Source organism: Lutra lutra, chromosome 11 (assembly GCF_902655055.1).
Source record: "Lutra lutra chromosome 11, mLutLut1.2, whole genome shotgun sequence".
NCBI classification, from domain to species: Eukaryota; Metazoa; Chordata; class Mammalia; order Carnivora; family Mustelidae; genus Lutra; species Lutra lutra.
Genome location: NC_062288.1, coordinates 91,676,183 through 91,696,651, shown reverse-complemented (window position 1 = coordinate 91,696,651; position 20,469 = coordinate 91,676,183). Strand labels below are relative to the sequence as shown.

The 20,469-nt window shown below is 40.6% G+C and overlaps 1 long non-coding RNA gene across 9 annotated transcripts in view; it reads right to left on the bottom strand.

The window, feature by feature from the left end:
- The window catches only part of LOC125081050 (uncharacterized), a 237,693-nt gene that overhangs the window by 168,577 nt on the left and 48,647 nt on the right, over positions 1–20,469 (bottom strand). The window lies entirely within an intron of this gene.

Below are 20,469 nucleotides of genomic sequence, written 5' to 3'. Positions count from 1 at the left end.
TTCTCGAAGCCCCCACTGACTAAACCACTTAACTATCCTACGAAGGGGAGAGAGACCGATATTTCAAAACACATAAAGTGGATTTGATTTGTGACTCCACTGGTTCAAATCTTTAAAGCTTTTATTTAGTTAGTTCTTTATTTAGAGTGCACATGAGTTGGGGGGGGCAGAGAGAGGGAGAGAAAGAATCGCAAGAGGACTCTGCACAGAGCATGGAGCCCAGCACAGAGCTTGATCTCATGGCCCCCAAGATCACCACCCAAGCTGAAGTCAAAAGGCAGCACTTAACCTCCGAGCCACCGAGCCACGTGTCCCCCCATAATTTTTAGGATGAAATGAAAACTTCTTAGCTTTCTGCACCCAGCCATTCATGCTTTGGCCTCTACTTAACCTTGCCAGCTCAACAGCTCTCAAACATTTTATTCTCAGGACAACTTACGCTCCAAAAACTTATTGGAGACTCCAAAGAGCTTTGGATTATGTGGGTTACAACTACTAATAACTGCTGTATTCAAAATTGAAACAAAAAAATTAAAACATGAGCTTATTTAATTTTATATTACTGTTGAGGTAGAGGCCTCCCTTGGTGCAAAATCCACCAACAACCTGCTCACAACATATAGGGACCTAAGCCCCTGAATCCAACTCTGCTAGAATTGGGCTCCTCAACCCCCATACCTCCATGGGAATAGGATTATGTGTCTTTCCTCCCCTCCTCTCCCTTTCTATGGAGTAGAAACATGTACAGATCTGCAAGCTTGACATAGGTCCAAAAGCACAAATTACCTCCAGGCCTCTCACACCAGTTACAATTCCAAGGGCCTCTTCCAATTCATGACTCTTGAATTAGCACATTACACTCTTTGGTGTATTATAACTCTGCATCTAGTCAAATCATTTATCATCCCTAATCCCCTAGATTTCTAGTCTGACTTACAGCAGAGTTCTCCTCTGCCACCCTATCCCAGAGACTGTCAGCACCCTGTGCATGCCTCTTCTAAAGCATGAGGAGCTTCTTATCCTAATCATCAATTATCATGTTTATTCTTCCCTCCACTCTTCAGTTTCTTGCGGCCAGATACTGTGACTTAGTTGAGTTTTTATCCTATGTGCCAATTCATCCTTATATATGGCAAATAGGAGGCAGTTGACAAATATTTGTTGATAAGTACTTGTCAGATGTTTGTCAATAAATGTCACATGGTAGTACATTAGACTAGAATCAACATTGGGTACAAGGGTAAAGTTGTAAAAAATAAGCTGAGAAGGGAAATGGGAGGCACGTCAACAAAAAAATGTTTGCTTCTCTGTTGGAAAGGGGATAAACCAGAAGAATGGAAACCAATTAAAAGACTAATGACATATATAGACAAGAAATATTAGAGGCCTAAGGAAACTTAGTAAAACCAGATAAGGGGAGAAATAATGGAGATGGACCTAGCAGGTGGATTAGATAGGACAATATTCTCAAAGTTGTGGTGAAGAGTTAGAATGAAGACTTACATTTGCAAGATACTGAAAATGGAGTAATAGCTGGTCATAAATGTTTTGGTTATTAGAAAGCACACAAGCATTTGAGAGCTTGATTTGAAATTTGGTCCTCCCATTTCAAAACTATGTAATACAGGAGAAATTTCCTAAATAATCTAAGCTACCTTTTCATAAAAAATGTGAAGATTAGGGGTCCCTGGGTGGCTCAATGGGTTAAGCCTCTGCCTTTGGCTCACGTTATGATCCCAGAGTCCTGGGATCGAGCCCCACATGGGGCTCTCTGCTCAGTGGGGAGCCGGCTTTCTCCTCTCTTTCTGCCTCCCTTTCCCCCTACTTGAGGTCTCTGTCCATCAAATAAATAAATAAAATCTTTAAAAAAATGTGAAGATTATAACTAAACCTTATACATTATGGTGAAACCAGATATTATATAAATAACACCTATCACAGTGCCTGACAACTGATAAATTATACTCCTTTGTCCACTGTTTGCTTTTTTTGCCCTGTTTTGCTTTTTTGCAACATCTTTGATGTCTGCATGTTTTTGAGCTGAAGCTAGAAAGTCAGCAGAGAATATCATTAGACACTCCACCTCTACCACAAATGGCAAATGATGAGTGTCTTTCAGAAACAATTGATGATGAATTTAGATGAACACAAAATAAAATGAAGGGCTTTGCTAAATTATGAGTGACTCTACACCTCTAATCCTTTCTTATATACTCTCGTCTTCTCTTTTCTCCCCCTCATAAGACCTGCTGATATTTCAAACTGGACTATAAATTATTCATTGAAGACCCTAGTCACTTCAGGCAACACATCAGAGTTACACTTCCAGACACTAATGAGGAAGAGAGAATTTACTTTAAAAAAAAAAATTATTGTTTTGTTGCTTTCTTTCCTCTAAGGCTAAAATGAATGCTTAAGGAGTGCTCCATCTCCCAACGTAGTATCTCTCCATGACACTCCCCATTGGCTCTACCTGACCCCTGCGACTCCATCTGGCTCCTGGGAGTCATTTATAGCTAGTCAACCTTCCCACACCTCAACCACAGGAAATAACCCACAGGCACTGTACCTTGTTACCTGTCCTTCTTCAACCCTTGTTTTGTCTCCTTCATGCCATCGTCTATCATTCATTCAGTCAGTTTCCGAACCAACCAAAGCAGCTACCCAGCTACACCCCGGAAATTAAAATTCTGATATATACAAATGTACACAGGTCCTTGTGCATTTCCGTATCTGAGAGTAAGGATAAGTATCCTAAAAAGTGATTCGATTTTTCAAACCTTTATATATAATAAACATGGAGACAAATGCCTTTCCCTGATCACATTTTAAACTGCCTTTTTTTCTCATTACCAACTCCTTTCTGAAGTTCTGACTATCTCAAACACCATTTGTAATGTCAATTACAATTCAACTGTAATTCAATTTCAATTCCCTCTAAAAAAAGGGAACACATCATTCTTTCTTAATGTGGAACGCATAGATCCCCTTTTTTGTCCCCAGAAGGAATGCACTGAGAATGATCTTTGCCTGGAATTATTTTTGCCAAATATATTTAATAGTGTCCACAATTTAGCTTTTGAAGGCAACCATCTCTTTTTTAGATTGCTGAATGCTTAGCCAGATGAATTGTACAACCAATGCTCGTGTGTCCTTAAAAGAAACATGACTTTGAACATCAGAACACTGTACACATGCAATAGCTGTAAGCAATGAATAGCTATTACTGAATTCAAGAACAGTCTTGTTTGTCAAAGGTAATGATATATGAAGGTAAGTAGCTCCCAAGCTTTACTTAAAGAATATTCATTTTCTGAAATGTATCATGCTTGAAAGGCTCTCACTTATGGAATTCAAGTACCAACATCTATTACTAACTGAAAGAAATAAAGGTTGTTACAGCTAAGGAGACTTTAATACAGCAAATTGTTTTAGTTTCTAATAGAAGTTTAATTATGATTTTAAAATTTGACCAGTGTTCATTTCTTTTTACTTAGTGTAAGTTATGTCTTTGTAGCACATAATTACATACAATAGTCAAGCATTCTCTAGTATTTAAATAATATGTATTTATAAGAAAGGGCAGAAAAAGCATTTTGCATTTATTATGCAAAAAACAGAATAGAAGAAGCAAGGACATCTTAGAACAGTGTGCTGACACCATAATTCTTTCAGGTATATAGATCTTTGTTTATGACATTCAACCGGCCTAGGACTTGAATTTGAAAAGTAGGAAGCCTCCTATATTCCTGTATCTAACTTTTCAAATCAACTGCATCTCAAATTTCTTCCAGAGCAATTATACAACATCTAATTTGGAAGCATTCCTGGGAATAAATAAAAAACATTTAGCAAAAAAAGAATACTTGATGACTTAAATTTTAAATGTTATAAGTTTAATCTAATCACTAAATTGAAAGAGACTTTTAGGAAAGTTATCTTTCCATAGAAGCAACGTATTCATCATTAGGATGAATTTCTAACAATCCCATTTCTGTTTGATCAGAGGTTATAAATATTATTTAACTTCATCACATTGCTAAATTGCCAACCAGAAATATTATTTCACCTGTATTTCCACCATGAGATTGCTCACTTTTCACCTCATTACTCATAGTAGGTATTAGCATTCTTTTGTCCTTTGTCAATTTGACAGATAAAAAATAGCATCACATTGTTTCATGTGTGGATCTTTAAGTATCAGCAAGAACATATGTATGTATAATTATCACCATATCACTTTTCATACTTTGGAATCTCCTTACCACTTGCCCAAATGATTAAAGAAAGAAAGGATGAAGGCACAGTGATTCCACATTTAGAAAATGAATTAGAGGGCTTTACTGGGGAGAACTGGATAACTAAATAAAAGGAGACTCTGTCAGCTTGAAAAAGGAGGGGGAATAGAAGATGACAGCGAACATCAGCATCTCTAAGTATACAATGACTGTTCTAAATACCGAAAGAGCCAACACATGGATGGAAAATTATAATTGGGAAATCATAAGACGCTAAGCCAAGCCCAGTGAAATCTAGGGAAAGTTAAGAATTATTGCCATTTACCATGAAAAAAATAAATGTTTTAAAATATTTTTCTTTATGTAAGAAGAAATATTGAATTATTCAAAATTTTTTAAAAAATCACCCATCAGATAATCATATCAAAAAATGGGCAGAAGATATGAACAGACACTTCTCCAATGAAGACATACAAATGGCTATCAGACACATGAAAAAATGTTCATCATCACTAGCCATCAGGGAGATTCAAATTAAAACCACATTGAGATATCACCTTACACCAGTTAGAATGGCCAAAATTAGCAAGACAGGAAACAACATGTGTTGGAAGGGATGTGGAAAAAGGGGAACCCTCTTACACTGTTGGTGGGAATGCAAGTTGGTGCAGCCTCTTTGGAGAACAGTGTGGAGATTCCTCAAGAAATTAAAAATAGAACTTCCCTATGACCCTGCAATTGTACTACTGGGTATTTACCCCAAAGATACAGATGTAGTGAAAAGAAGGGCCATCTGTACCCCAATGTTTATAGCAGCAATGGCCACGGTTGCCAAACTGTGGAAAGAACCAAGATGCCCTTCAACGGACGAATGGATAAGGAAGATGTGGTCCATGTGATCATGGATTTTATAATTATGTACATAAAAATATGAAAAGTGATTTATGAATGTAAGTAAAAGAAAAAGTAAACAGAAGGAGCAAAACCAGAACTGAGACAGAGTAATACTGTAGAATAGGAATTGGGTGGGACACTTTTACCGTTCATTTTACAGACAGTCTGGGTCGGCTGCAATTTTTCGAACATGTTCAAGTGAGTTTTTTTTTTTAAGAGTAAATGACCATAACAAAACACATTATTATTTTTTTAAAGATTTCATTTTTTTTCTTCAAAGATTTTATTTATTTATTTGACAGACAGAGGTCACAAGTAGGCAGAGAGGCAGGCAGAGAGAGAGGAAGGGAAGCAGGTTCCCTGCTGAACAAAGAGCCCGATGCAGGGCTCGATCCCAGGACCCTGAGACCAACGACCCAAGCTGAAGGCAGAGGCTTAACCCACTGAGCCACCCAGGTGCTCCTAAAGATTTCATTTTTTTTTTAAGATTTTATTTATTTATTTGACAGAGAGAAATCACAAGTAGGCAGAGAGGCAGGCAGAGAGAGAGGAGGAAGCAGGCTCCCTGCTGAGCAGAAAGCCCGACGTGGGGCTCGAACCCAGGATCTGGGATCATGACCTGAGCCGAAGGCAGCGGCTTAACCCACTGAGCCACCCAGGCGCCCCTAAAGATTTCATTTTTAAGTAATCTCTGCACCCAGCTTGGGCCTCAAACTTACAACCCCAAGGTCAAGAATCTCATACTCTACTGACTGATCTCATCAGGTGCCCCATAATCAGGACAAAATTTAATGATTAAAAAAAAATAAATAAATAGAGAAGATACCCATAAAACAAAGAAGAATACACTAGTTGGAAGACCCATGCAAGCTAACAATCTCCTAGGCTAGCTTCCATGTCTACCTGGTGATCAAAATATCTTCACTTCCCTGTCCACTAGCCTTCACCACCTCAGCAGTTTTTAGATTCAGTTTTGCTGGTTATCTTAAAAATTCCCATTTTGAAGAAAAGAAGTCTGGGCTAGACCTAAGTGGAGTAGTGTCTGATTGCCTCTCTTGGCTGAACACTGTGATCACTCAGCATCCCATTAAAGGCTACTTCTCATGCTCAAGCACCTTCTTGCTTGAACCAGAGCATTCCTTGAGAAGACAGTTACTCTTGATTTTGCTCATCACTTCCTTTTTCTCTGGAATATTGTCTTTGGGATCAGGGCAACTGAAGCTTACTTATCATCTCTCTGGTGTACCACCTGTGCTTGAGTGATTAGGTGAGAGTCTGGACTAACTCAAAGACCCTGTTTAAAAATGACTCTAACAAGGAAAGACTGAATCTGTGACCCTCACCCAGAGTTTCTGCAAGTCTAGAGAACTGGAATGCTCTGGACCGGAGAGGCACCTCAGGACCCAGTCAAGAAGAGCTTGAAAGCCTGAGTCATGGCATTGAAATAGCAGCCAACCCTCTTCCCTCCCTCATTCGTCAGTGTGAGAGCTTGCGTGGATCCAGACAACCTCTTTCAACTTCATATTAGAGCTGGGAAGCCTGGAGAACCTGGAGCAGATGGCAGACTTCATGCATCACTGGAAGATCTGTAGTCCTCTCACCCATTTGGCAAGGCTATAAAGCAAATAGGGCAAACTGTACTTCTCCTGCAGACTTTTTTACAATATATTATCTTGCCTTGTGGGGCAATATATCACTGTAGGGACAAAATGCAATGTGGGGGAAACAAGAGGGAAGCAGGTCATCAAGCATTTTCTGTAAATGGTCAGTAATAAGTAGTTTTAGGCCTTTCAGGACACATATACTCTCCTTTGCATATTTTTCTATGTGCCTGCCTGTTTACAAGTTTTTAAAAATGCAAAAAGCACCCTTAGCTAATGGACAGTATAAAAACAGACCCCACGCCACAGTTTACCAACACTTGGTTCAAGCACATCAGTTAAGAGACAAAGATGGGGGGGAAAAAAAGACAAAGATTGTCAGCCAGATAGAAAAAAACAAGCCCCAATATATCACAATTACAAGAAACCTGCTTTAAATGTAATGATATAGCTAGATTAAAAGTATGATGATTTCGGGGCACCTGGGTGGCTCAGTAGGTTAAAGCCTCTGTCTTCAGCTCAGGTCATGATCCCAGTATCCTGGGATCGAGCTCCAAGTCAGGCTCTCTGCTCAGCAGGGAGCCTGCTTCCTCCTCTCTCTCTGCCTGCCTCTGCCTGCTTGTGATCTCTGTCAAATAAATAAATAAAATCTTAAAAAAAAATAAAAGTATGATGATTTTAAAAGTTATGCCACATAAATACAAAGAAAAAGAAAGGAGAGTCTACATAATAACAAAAAACTAGGTTTAAAAACCAGGAGGGTACCTGGGTGGCTCATCCAGTTAAGTGTCTGCCTTGGGCTCAGGTCATGATCTCAGGGTTCTGAGATAGAGCCCCACATCAGGATCCCTCCTCAGTAGGGAGTTTCCTTCTCTCTCTCCCTGCTCCTCCACCTGCTCCTCCTCTTTGTCTCTCTCTCTCTCTCTCAAATAAATAAATAAAATCCTTAAAAAAAAAAAACCATGAAAATTACCAGGGTTAAAATGGATATTACAAAATTACCAAAGGATCAATTCACCAAGAATGCATAATAATTTTAAGTGTAAATGAACTTAACAACAGAGCAGTTAAATATATGAAGCAGAAACAGTACTGAGAGGAGAAAATGATCCACAATTATAGCCGGAGACTTCAAAACTGCTCTCTCAGTAACCAACAGACTGAGCAGAGAGAGAATCCTTAAGGATGAGGAAGATAAAAACAGCAGCAAAAACAACTTCACCTCATTGATATGTATAGAAAACTCTCCCCCCCTCCAACACCATGAAAAGAAAATACACATTCTGCCCAAGTACTTATGAAATATTCACCAGGATGCACCAAGACAGACCACGTCTTGGGTCATAAAACAAATGAACAAATGTAAAAGAATGGAATCATGTAAAGTATATCTCTCACCACAATGGAATTATACTGGAAATTAATCACAGGAAGATATCAAGAAAGTCTTCAAGTTAACTTGAAAATGAAACATGACACTTTTAAATAACCCCTGGGTCAAAGAGGAGTTCTTGAGAAGTACATTAATCTGCTCAGGCTGCTTTAACAATACCACACACTGAGCAGCTTAAACAGCAGACTTCTGTCTCTCTCATGGTTCTCAAGGCTGAGAAGTTCAAGATCAAGGTGGCAGCAGATTTGACTCCTGGGAAGAGCCTTCTTTCTGGCCTGCAGATGGGTGCCTTCTTCACGTGGTGGAGAGAGAGACTCCTCTGGTTTCTCTTCCTCCCCTTACAAGGACGCTAATCCCATCTTGGAGGTCCCATCCTCGTGACCTCATCTAATCCTTCCCAAGGGCCCCATCTCTAAATATCAACACACTGGGGGTTAGGGTTTCAACATGTGAATTTGGGGGAGCTACACACATTCAACTCAATTTCAGAGGAAGTTATAAAATAGAGAATTGAATGAAAAGGGAAATATAACACATCAAAATTTGGGGAAGTAACTAAAACAATGTCCAGAAGAATATTTATAATTAAGTGTATATACTATTTAAGAAGAAATTTCTGAAATTGATAAAAGAAGCTTCAACAATAAGAGACTAGAAAAATAAGAAAAAGGAAAACCAAAGCAAGCAGAAGGAAAGGAATCTAAAGATAAGAGCAGAAATGCGTGAAGTTGAAAAGAGAAAAACAATAGAGAAACCAACAAAACCCAAAGCAGGTGATTTGAAAAGATCCATTCATTGGATAAACCTCTTCAGACTCATCATGCAAATGTAAATTCCTCCAATTTTCTGACTATGGGAAGGATCCTTAGGTCTTTAAACTTTGTGACCTTAGATCTTTGGACTTTATGTCTATAACTCTCTACTTCCATCTAATGTTAGAGTATAGACAAGCAGAAAGCTTCCTTCAAAAAGAGAAATTTCACCCCCAGAATGCTCAGATTTCAATCCAGCTTTCTGGCTGCTTATCACGACCAGGCAACAAAGCCATGTCTTCAGTAATGTTCCTTTTTAAAACAAACAGCCGAATCACAAGTTAATCACATGCACATGAAGGGCAACCTGTTCATAAGCTCCATCCTAATTCTAGTCGGTGTCTACGATGAAGCTTTCTCTGGCTTCTGACTCTCTCTGGCCTTGTTCCAGAATCTACAGATTTGCTTCCCAAAACATGATCTCAGCAACTGCACTGCAATCAGGTCGACCTGAAAAAAGAAATGATTTGGCCAAGACTACTTTGCTTTAGAAGAAGCTTTCTAACTTCCCTTGATATGTTTTTAAATTTGTCCTTTTTACAGCTATTCCAAACCCAAGACATTTCTATCTGATAGACTATCTTCACTCATTCAGCAGCCACGGAGACCTATGCCCTCAAGGAATTTGCAATTAAGTGAGAAGGACACAAAATAAATACATATGAAAAAGCAAGGCAACCTAGACCAGAACGCGATGATAAGACTCCCGTGGTTCCAGCTGGGACTACAGAATGTTAGAGAAAGTGGAGAGCAGTGAGAACCAGAATGGTCCCCATGTGTTAGGTTGGACCTAGAGGAAAATACAAGGTGCTAGGAGGATGGGAAGCACATCCCCAAAATGAAAATACCCAAGAAGTAGGAAACAGACTAGCACAATGAGAAGACGGGATGCATTTCTGAAATAAAAGTGGTTTGGAAGACATGCAACCCAGCAGAAGAATTCAGACAGGAAGGTGTGAGGAACAGGTTGGTGAAATGACAGACATAAGGAATGTGGTCTCTGAGGAAGGCACAGGGAGCATAATGCTCGAGGAGGAGAAAGCGGATGCCAGGCAGCACACGGGGAGTTACCCTGATGGCCACAATGAAAAGAGAAAGTAAAAGACAGACATCAAATATTTTCAAAGGTGGAACTGAAGGTACTTGGTGAGTGGGGACAGGAGGTAAAGAAGCATTTGAGTTTCTGGAAGAAAGTGACGAGATAAATTAAGAAAACAGAAAAACAGAGAGAACATAGAAATGGGTTCCAGAAGAGATAATAGGCTGAAATCCTTGAAAACTTTAAGAATGAGGTACTCTTGACTGGGAGTATGTACACCCGAGATGAAAGGGCCAACCCAGAACCAGACACAAATCTCTGAATTGTCTCAAGAGATGCAATAAAGTCACACACACAACTGGTGTCTGAGGGACAAGTGTTATTGAGAGGAGAAGTGGGCTAAGGCTCATGACTGAAGCTCCCTGAGTATCCACTTAACCACTTGGTTCAGGAAGCAGAGGAGGTGGTAGGAAAAAAAAACCAGAAAGATTAAGAGGGGAAAAAACAACTTTCAAAAAGCTGAAGTTGGTCAATGGTGTCCGCCGCCTCAAAGAGGTGAAGGGAATAAGGATGAACGGAATCAAAGTCATTGAACTTGAGATTTAGAAATTGCTTCCAGTGGCTGCTGGGGTGTGTGCAGGGTGGGAGAGTGGGGAATTACCTTTCAATGAGGATAGAGCTTCTGTTTCGCAAGATGAGAAGAGCCAGAGATGGTTGGTGGCGCACAGTGACATGAAAGTGCTTCCCATCACTGGGCTTTACACATATAAATGCTCTTCACATCATATTCTCCCAAAGCACAGTTTTTCTCATGCATAATTCCTCAGATTTGTGTAGGAGTCTCATGTAGGATGTAGGTCGGTTAAAATCCCTTTGGGAAAGGAAATGTCTTGTTCCAGAAAGAGGACACAGGCTACGATATTTTAAATTAATTGTTGCATTAGAGTATTATTCATTCCAATGAGTATGTCAGTCTGTATATGACTATAAGGCACAGTCAGAATGCCTTGCTCAGGAGATACTCATAAGTAGAACTAATCACTTAATTAGATATTGTTAATAGAATTATTATACCGTGTAAGCTAACCGTATTCCTGAACCTGGAAAAAATATAGGACTTGCATCTGTTGGTTTTATCCGAAAATCATTAATAAGAAGGAGAAGAGAAAAAGGGAGTGGGTAAAAGAAGTGAGGGTCACACTAACCATACTCCCTCTTCTGCACCTCTTGTTCTCTCACTGAGCTATTTCTTGGTAATTATAACATTACTGATTTACTGGAAGTTGTTCAGCACCATAACCAAACCTTGTCCTCATAATTGGATGTTTTGGGTCCATTTATGTAACACTCTTATCTGAGGTTATGGTAGCAAATGAATGGTTTTTGGTGTGGTGGGGGGGGAAGGGTGCAACCACAGTAGAACTAAGGGTCCTTGGAGAAGTCCAGCTTCATCTCAGCCAAATCATTCCTGGCTACTTTTGCAGCTTGCCTTAAACAAAACCATTGTACTTGGCAATCTAGGGAAGAAGAGAGGGGGACTTTTGAATTACAGGATAAAAACAATTGACTTAAATCACAAACGAAGTATATATCAGTTTAAGGAAGGGTACAGAGAAGGCTCTCCTTGCCTCCTCCAAAGTGGATGTTTTTCATTAAGGAGAAGAAAATTTCCTTCAAGTTTATAAGAAAAACTGGACTTGTGAATCTGTCAAATATGGCAGGAAACACCAATGACTAGTTTGTGATAAGTAGCAGAATTACATTCAGTGTTGATGGCACGGAGATGTATAATTTCGCTATATGGAGTCCTCATTGTTATTGGTGGGAGTGCTGTCCACATTTCCGAAATGCCAGTAATTTCCTTGGGAGCTTGTATAATTCCGGTAGCTGGTAATAACAGGGCCAGGTTTAAGGTATGGTTGTGAAAGACTTCTTCAGGCACCACTGGGTGAGACTTAGCATAGAGCACTACTTCCACATGAAATGTGCTTTTATTTTCCCCTAAGAAACTTCCGTTGTTGAAATAATAATGTGAATTAGCTTCTAAATAGGAAGTCAGACTGTAAGAAAAAGGAAGTCAGACTATATCTTAATAGGCAAAGCCTAATAAAAGACTATCTCCTTGAAGGATTAAAAAGAAACTTTTAAAAATATTATTTGAAGAAGAAAGAATAAAAACTGAAATTTTAGAATCTTGTAGAAATTACTGACAATAAGGCTATAATATATGAACATTTTTGTAGGAGAAATCAGAGGCAAATTCAGAGTCAGAGATGCCTTTATTGTGGAAGAAGAAAAATGAGATAAGCATTTAACTCAAGAAGCTAATAGAGCAAAACAAATCCCTAAGTATTAAAACACACCAGTTACACCTGTGGAACAATCAAAGGCATGTCCACACAATAGATGTTCTGGGCATTGTGTATAATGAAGTATTTCGAGATGTACTAAAATGGCACATGTCTGAAAGGATGTTAAAGGAAGAAACCAAGGTTTTAAATCAGTAATGTGGTATTTCAACCATTTATGTTTATTTTTTTTAAGATTTTTATTTATTTATTTGACAGAGAGAGATCACAAGCAGACGGAGAGGCAGGCAGAGAGAGAGAGAGAGAGAGAGGGAAGCAGGCTCCCTGCTGGGCAGAGAGCCCGACGTGGGACTCGATCCCAGGACCCTGAGATCATGACCTGAGCTGAAGGCAGCGGCTTAACCCACTGAGCCACCCAGGCGCCCTATTTTTTCTTTTTGAGTTAAAAAAAAAAAAAAAGTGTATTCCTCCATCACCTCTAAATAGAAATGAGAAATAGGACAGGGGAAGTGAGGTATTAAAGTTCAAAGAAGGCGGATTGGAGGGTAACTTACATTTTACACTTTCTACCTTTCCACTACCTTTCAATTAAGTTTTGGCCATGGGAAGAATTATTTACTCAAATAAATTTAAAATAAAAGTGGTCAGGGGAATAGCTTTACCCAGTTGCTCATTCTTTATTCGCTGTGAAGACAGAAAATTTCTTCCTGATGGTCTACAATCCCTTTCCACCTCTCTTGATCCCACTCTGCCTATAAGATGAGCCCTTTACCCCTAAACTACCCAAAGTAGGAAGCCCCCCACCCTGCCAGAGAGTTGGGCTGATACCATTTTCTCTCACAGTCTCACTTTACCATCCAGAAGTCATATCCTGGTTAAGTAAGCCTCTATATTTGTCACTTCTGTTCTCTTTTTCCTTTGACTTCCATTCCCCACTCTTTTTTTTTTTTTTAGATTTTTTTTTAATTTATTTGACAGAGAGAGATCACAAGTAGACAGAGAGGCAGGCAGAGAGAGAGGGAGGGAAGCAGGCTCCCTGCTGAGCAGAGAGCCCGATGAGGGACTCGATCCCAGGACCCTGAGATCATGACCCGAGCCGAAGGCAGCAGCCTAACCCACTGAGCCACCCAGGCGCCCCCATTCCCCACTCTTTACACTTAAAATTGATATTGCTTACCTATACACAATTGTTCTTCAGTGAAATGGGTATCACAGAGTTTTCAGAGATGCTGACTTTTTCTCCTCAATATTGACATTTTCCTTTCTGAAGCTTTTATTTTATTTTATTTTGTTACTTTATTTTATTTTTGAGAGAGAGAGAACATGAACTGGGGTGGGAAGGGGCAGAGGAAGAGGGAGAGAGAGAATCCTAAGCCGGTTCCATGCTCAATGCAGAGCCCAACCCAGGACTCAATCTCATGACCCTGAGATCATGACCTGAGCTGAAATCAAGAGTTGGATGCTTAACTGAATGAGCCACCCAGGTGTCTCTTCCTCCTGAAGTCTTTAAGTATTTTCTAATTAAAGAGTTGGTAAAAATGTTCAGAGACTGGGGCACCTGGGTGGCTCAGCTAGTTAAGCCTCCAACTCTTGATTTTGGCTTACATCATGGTCTCAGGGTTGTGAGATTCAGCTCTGTGTCAGGTTCGGCACGGTATGGAGTCGGCTTGGGATTCTCTCTCTCCCTCTTCCTCTGCCCCCTGACTCTCTCTGCCCATGCACTTTCTCTCTCTCTCTCTCTCTTAAAAACAAAACACCTAATTTGGGTGAAGACTAATATAGTTCAGTGGTAGAAATCTAAATTAATAGACTATTTAAAAGGAGTATACTGTAGCATTTTAAGTCCTACAAATCAATAGCTAATAAATTATGGCTATCAAAAAATTTTGCTAAATCACATAAAATCAATAAGTAAAATGATTTGCTGATTCATGAAGGTTATGCCAGTGAGGCAGAGGGAGGCTAAAGACAAAACAAAACAAAACAAAAAGACAATAAAGAAAAGAATAAAAGAAAAGAAGAAAGAAATTTGATTTCATTCTCAACTAGCAGGTCTGTCAATGAACAGCGAGCTATTCAACTGGCAGAAGAGGAGAAGATGAGAAGTTTTCAAATCTTAAAGGCTCTGGGCTCTTGGCTGATGACTCAGCTTTCCGAGGCAGGCAATTCCCCGTGCCAAGCCCAGCTCAGCAGCTCTAAGGAGGCTAATTGTTAATTGCTAATTCACCTCACCTAGATAAATTAGTCTGTCTGCCCCGGTATGAGGAGACAGTCTGCAAAACCCGCACTAGAGTCCAATGGCCAGATGTGGCAGTTCATAATGAGGGCTCCCTGGGGACCCGCTGAGAGTGTAATGCCACCTGAGACCCCTCCCCAGGAGGGATAAAAGCTGGGGGAACAGAGGCTCATAACAAAAGAGCAGGAATAACTGCACCCAGGCTTATCGGTTCAACATATTGTCCAAACTGAGACAATTTTGAGAACAAAAGGGGGTGTCATTAACAATGATGCTGAGACCACAGTGTGACTTGAAATGGCCTATTTGGAGTCCAGAGTTCACAGACTCTTGAACATAGGTAAGTACGTATCATAATCAAAGAAAATCCAAAAGGAAAACACTCTGAAAAAGTACGAGGGGCTCTAGAGGAAGTTGGCAGAAGACAGTGACCTCACAAAAAAAGACAGTCTACAGTGACCTTGTTGGGAAGAGACAGCTCATACACTCAGGATCCAGGAGTACACAGCATAGAAAGATCCAGAAACCAACCAAATGCCACAGGAAGAAGGGACGCATTGTGGGAAATGGTGACTCACTGTGGAGAGGTCTGACTGCTTGTGAAACAACCTTCCTGGTACAGGTATTTAAGAAAGAAAAGAAGGCCTCTGAGGTGTACCATCCAAAGTGTTTACTGAGAGGCAAATGTGAGCTAAGCCCTGCTCTAGCTGATACAGAGGGAAACTAGACAGATGACAAGCTGCCTGCTATCAGGTGCCTACTTTCTAGTGGGAGACATGCAGTAAACACATAAACATACTCCCTTATACTCATGGTAAGAGTTAGGAGGAAAGTAAGGACAGTGGTGTCATCACCAGTGTCTCTGGATGCTGACTGAAGTGATACAGGATGAAGAAAGACCTGAGAAGCTGACTTGTGAATTGAGACACAAAATGGAACTGGTCATGCAAATATCTTAGGCAGGGAGGAACATTTCAGACAGAGGAGACAGCCTTTACACTAGACTCTACAACCAGAACAAAGTCTATGTAGCTGGAACAAGGAAGAGTGGAGAAAGAGGGGGTGAGATTGGAGAGTCTGGAAGGAGCCAAATACGATAAGATCTGTGGGTTTTCTCCGAGTGTGCGGGGAGTTGTGAAAGGTTCTCTGCAGACAGAGACATAGTTCAATTTACCTTTTAAACATAGCACCCTGGTTGTTTTCTGGAGAACAGGTTGTAACCAGGAGAGCAGAGAACTCAGAGGAGTTCAGCAGAGAGATTTGGATTGGCAGACTCGGATAGAAGCTGTTTGCTTTGGGCTCTGTTTTGCTCATGGTTCAGAAGTGGAGCTTGTGAGAGAGACAAGGAATGAGGTGGTTCTTCCTTGGTCAGCTAGAAGGATGATGCCATGCCTGAAGATTATGAAAATTGGGGGAAAGGCAGGAATTTCTTTCTGCCTTATAAATATTAAACTTGAGATATTATCAAACATCCAAATATAAACATCAAGAAAAGTAATTGTATATATGGCTCTAATTCTAAAGGAAGATGCCAGAGCTGCAGGGAAAATTTTGGAGTCATTGAGTATAAATGTCATTTAAACCAAAGTACTTAATGAGATTAGTTATGGAGAAACAGCAAATAGAGGAAAAGCAGGTGCCCAACTCCCAGCAGTGGGGGCACTCTGCATTTAGATGATGCGCTCAAGGAGCCAACACAGACAACTAGGAAAGAGTAACCAATGAAGCAGAACAAAAATGCAGAAAATGCAGTGTCACTGAAGCCAAGAGAAGACAGTGTCAGGAAGACAAAACAGTCAGCTACATATACACTGCAGAGAGACTGAATCGGGAGACCACAGAGAAGTGATCTTTGGATTTTATAACACAGAAACTAATCATAATCTTGACAGAAACAGTTTCCAAAGCCTGATGGGGATAGATGATTTATCAGAGTTGATTGAGAAGGTGAATGGGAGGTTGTGACTTTAGACCAATCTTTCTAGAAATTTTGTTGTGACTCCTATCTACTCCCATAGAGTCATGTGAAATAAATAGCAGTATCCACAGAGTCTGATCTTGGAGGTTCATCCCACGACCCTTTGAGTAGCTTAGCAAAGAGCTAACTCAACATGTCTGAGTGAGGTTGATAGAACAGGCTGATATATGAGGTGTTGCTTTCCAAAAGTTCTCCCTTCCTATCAAGACCACCTTTGAATAGAAGCACTCCCTCTTACCCTGCTATCTAGGTAAGGGGTTGGCAAACTGGCCCCATGATTCAAAGGTGGCCCCACCACCTGGTTTCTAAATAAAGTTTCATTGCTATACAACCATTGTCAGTAATGCCCATATTGCTTAGGGCTGTTTTCTCAGGACAATGGCAGAGTTGAGTAGCAATGAAACTGTGGCCCACAGCACTAGCCCTTTACAGAGAAATTGGGCTGACCCTGTTCTAAGTACTAATTCCCTATAAATATACAGACCCTGTGAGTATGGATAGATAATTGGAGAGTATCACGGGAGTGAGGTCTTCTCTATGAGATCACGGGCCACAGCTGCTTTCTGTGCAGCTATGCCCAGCCTGAGTCAAAATTCTCCACCAAAAGAAGAGTTTGAGGGAGTATGTGTGCTCTGCCACTTCTCTGCTTGTGCCTGTCTCCTGTTACATCCTATTGCATGCATATCATAATCATTCTAACTATAGTGGCCTCTGTCTGGGATCACTTTGCCACACAACAGGTATTGATGGACTCATTTCTTCCACACTGTGTTGGGGTACCTGGGTGGCTCAGGTGGTTAAGCAGCTGCCTTTGGCTCAGGTCATGATCCCAGGGTCCTGAGATCGAGCCCCATGTTGGGCTCCCTGTTCGGTGGAGGGCCTGCCTCTCCCTCTCCTGCTCCCCTTGCTTGCACTTTCTCTCTCTCTCTGTCAAATAAATAAAATCTTAAAAAAAAAAAGAATATGAGAAGCAAATTGTAAATCATTGGGTAAAGGAGAATAATGTATGTATGTTTTGATTTTCTAGACCCAAAGTCAAAGTTCCAAAAAGAACAGGATTTTGGCTAGGGCTGTTGATGAGAGTTGATGGAAAGGGATATCTGACTGGGATCCTAAGTCCTTGAGTCCTTAAGTAGCTGGCACTGTAATGGATCACATTTTGTGAGATGGGAACCACACACTCAGAATACATTTCAGGAAAATATAAAACTCTCTCCTTAGTGAAATTGTTGGTATCCAAAGCTCTGTGGGATCCACTTCCCTGGTGAGCTGGGTGAATAGTCAGGGTAGGATTTGGTATCTAGATTACCACTTTTCCCTTGACCCTATCCAGGGTATAAACACAATTAACTAGCTACATTGGCATCAAACTCCTTAACTGACAGTAAATCAGGATCAGAGACCATTGTAAAGTTTCCTTTATCACTTCCCAAACCTAGAGTATGGTTGAGTATGCAACCCTGATGAACCCATGCAGGTACCATCTTGAAGAATCTGAAATTAAGAGTAGAGAACTGGGGCACCTGGGTGGTTTAGTGGGTTAAAGCCTCTGCCTTTGGCTTAGGTCACGATCTCAGGGTCCTGGGATCGAGCCCTGCATTGGGCTCTCTGCTCAGCAGGGAGCCTACTTCCCCCCCCCCCCTCTGCCGGCCTCTCTGCAAACTTGTAATCTCTGTCTGTCAAATAAATAAATAAAATCTTTAAAAAAAAAAAGAGAGAGAGTAGAGAACTGGAAATCCCTGCCAACCCTGAAAGCATGTACAGATGAGAGAGATGTCCCATGTCACCTGAGTCACAGTGCAGTGGCCATGTCCCTGCCAAGGAGACAGGAAGGCTTCCAAGGGCTCCCTGGTCTCAACAGATGAATTGGTTTCACTTTCCTTCTTGAAAAAAGAATTTGGTTGAATGGGCAGAATGGAACAGAAGCCCCCATAGGTAAATATAAGGATGGGTTTGTCATATTTTCCCTAACACTGGTCTGGATGAGCTATGAGCATTATTTTACCTTTAGGTTTGGGCTTAAACTAAAATGAACCTGAGTGTTTTCTTCTTGGCTTTCTAGGTCTTACTGCTCTCCTAGAGACAGCAGGGACAAAGACAGCCCACTTTCCAGAGTTCCAGAGGCAAATATATCAAAGTTGTCCTTGCCAGGCTTCCTCTCTTCTCTTCTAACTATCCCTTCTAAGTCTTCCATGATCAAGGACTGCTTCCAAATAGAAGTCTTCCCAAGCTCATTTTGCAAGAAGAAAAGATAAGGAGAAAAGAGGCTCCAGTGATGTCATCCAGGCTTAAGAGAGAGATTTTCCTATATCCACTAAAAGCCACTAATACTATAGTGAAGATTATAGATACACACACACACACACATACACATACATGTCTAGGTAGATAGATAGATAGATGATAGATAAATAGACAAGACAACATATGCACATGCACACACATGTGCACACACACACACACAAACCCTTCTTCCTTGGCTTTGGAAAGACAGAGTAGTACAGCATATATCCTTGAATTCCACCTAGAGGTTATGGAATGCCTCTGAAAAAAAGTATATCATGGGGCGCCTGGGTGGCTCAGTTGGTTAAGCAACTGCCTTCGGCTCAGGTCATGATCCTGGAGTCCTGGGATCGAGTCCCACATTGGACTCCCTGCTCGGCGGGGAGTCTGCTTCTCCCGCTGATCTCTCTCTCCTCTCATGCTCTCTCTCTCTCTCTCAAATAAAAAAAAAAAGTATATCATGATGACTGGGAAGAAAATAATTTGCTATTCTGATTCAGAGGACTTTTAACTTGAAATTGAAAGGAAAGTGAAATATTCTCAGTTAAAATGGGAAAAATATTAAGACAGTCCATATCACTTCTGACATTAAAAAAAAAAAAAACTAACAGTGGCTGAGCTGCCTGGTAATTCAAAGGGGAGCACAGCTGAAAGTACAAGAGCCTACATATATTTCAGTAGACATACCAGTGCGTTCAATGGAGGTTGGGGTGAAAAGTTGACTTGGAGGCTCAGCAAAAAAGATCAATTTTACCTCATAAATATCATTGAGACTTGGTGGTCTAGAATTCATTATGAAGACAGTGATCAAAGGTGTATCTTGTTCAAATGAAATCAATCAGATAGAAGTGGAGGCAGCTTAAAGAATTTGTAACTGTCAGTCCACTGACACTGAAGATGTTAGTGCCTAGCAACCATGGTGGTGAAGAAAAGAGAGAGACCAGCAGGCCGACTTTTAGAGTGTTCGATGAAGGGTGCTGCCTCATGAGAATATATTTAATGTCTTTTTGAAATAGATAATAGAACTGGACTTGAGTTATGATAGAGATATAAAGGATGTTAGAAGGGAGTCTATTCCCTGTCTTCATGTATCCATGAAATAACTCTCACTCCAGTAAGGGATGGCATGCCAGTAGACTTCTCCCTATTCTCCTCACCCTTCATCTACTCCCCAGCATGGAAGAGGAGTGAGCTATCCAACTGGCATAAATATACAGATTCTGACCTCAGTTGATTTACTTTTTGGACAGGAACAAGATAATGACATATGGTGTCCCATGCTGTCTTTATCTCATCGACCCTTCTCTCAGGGTTTGATACAGATGAGACAGTGATTCCTCTTCTGGACAGATCACTTCTGGATAGGAGTTCCCCCTAGAAGTTATAGAACACCTCTGATAACCAGAATATCAAGCTGACTGCCTTAGCGACTCCTCTCCTCAAGATCCAACCGAGGAGCAGGTTTCAGAATGCACGATATGGTTGCAGGTCCAAGCCCCCTGCTCCAGTCCAGATCAAGTAATAATAGTAATAGAGAGAGATCTAGATCTCGTACATCTACTTTTGGGTGTATTTCTCACTTGGGCCCCTAAAATTCTAAAAATGGGTGCTTGAGTTACACACATTTTAGAAATATTTAGAAATTACAAAAAAACTGTTTCATTACAAAATGTCTTCAGAGCTGAA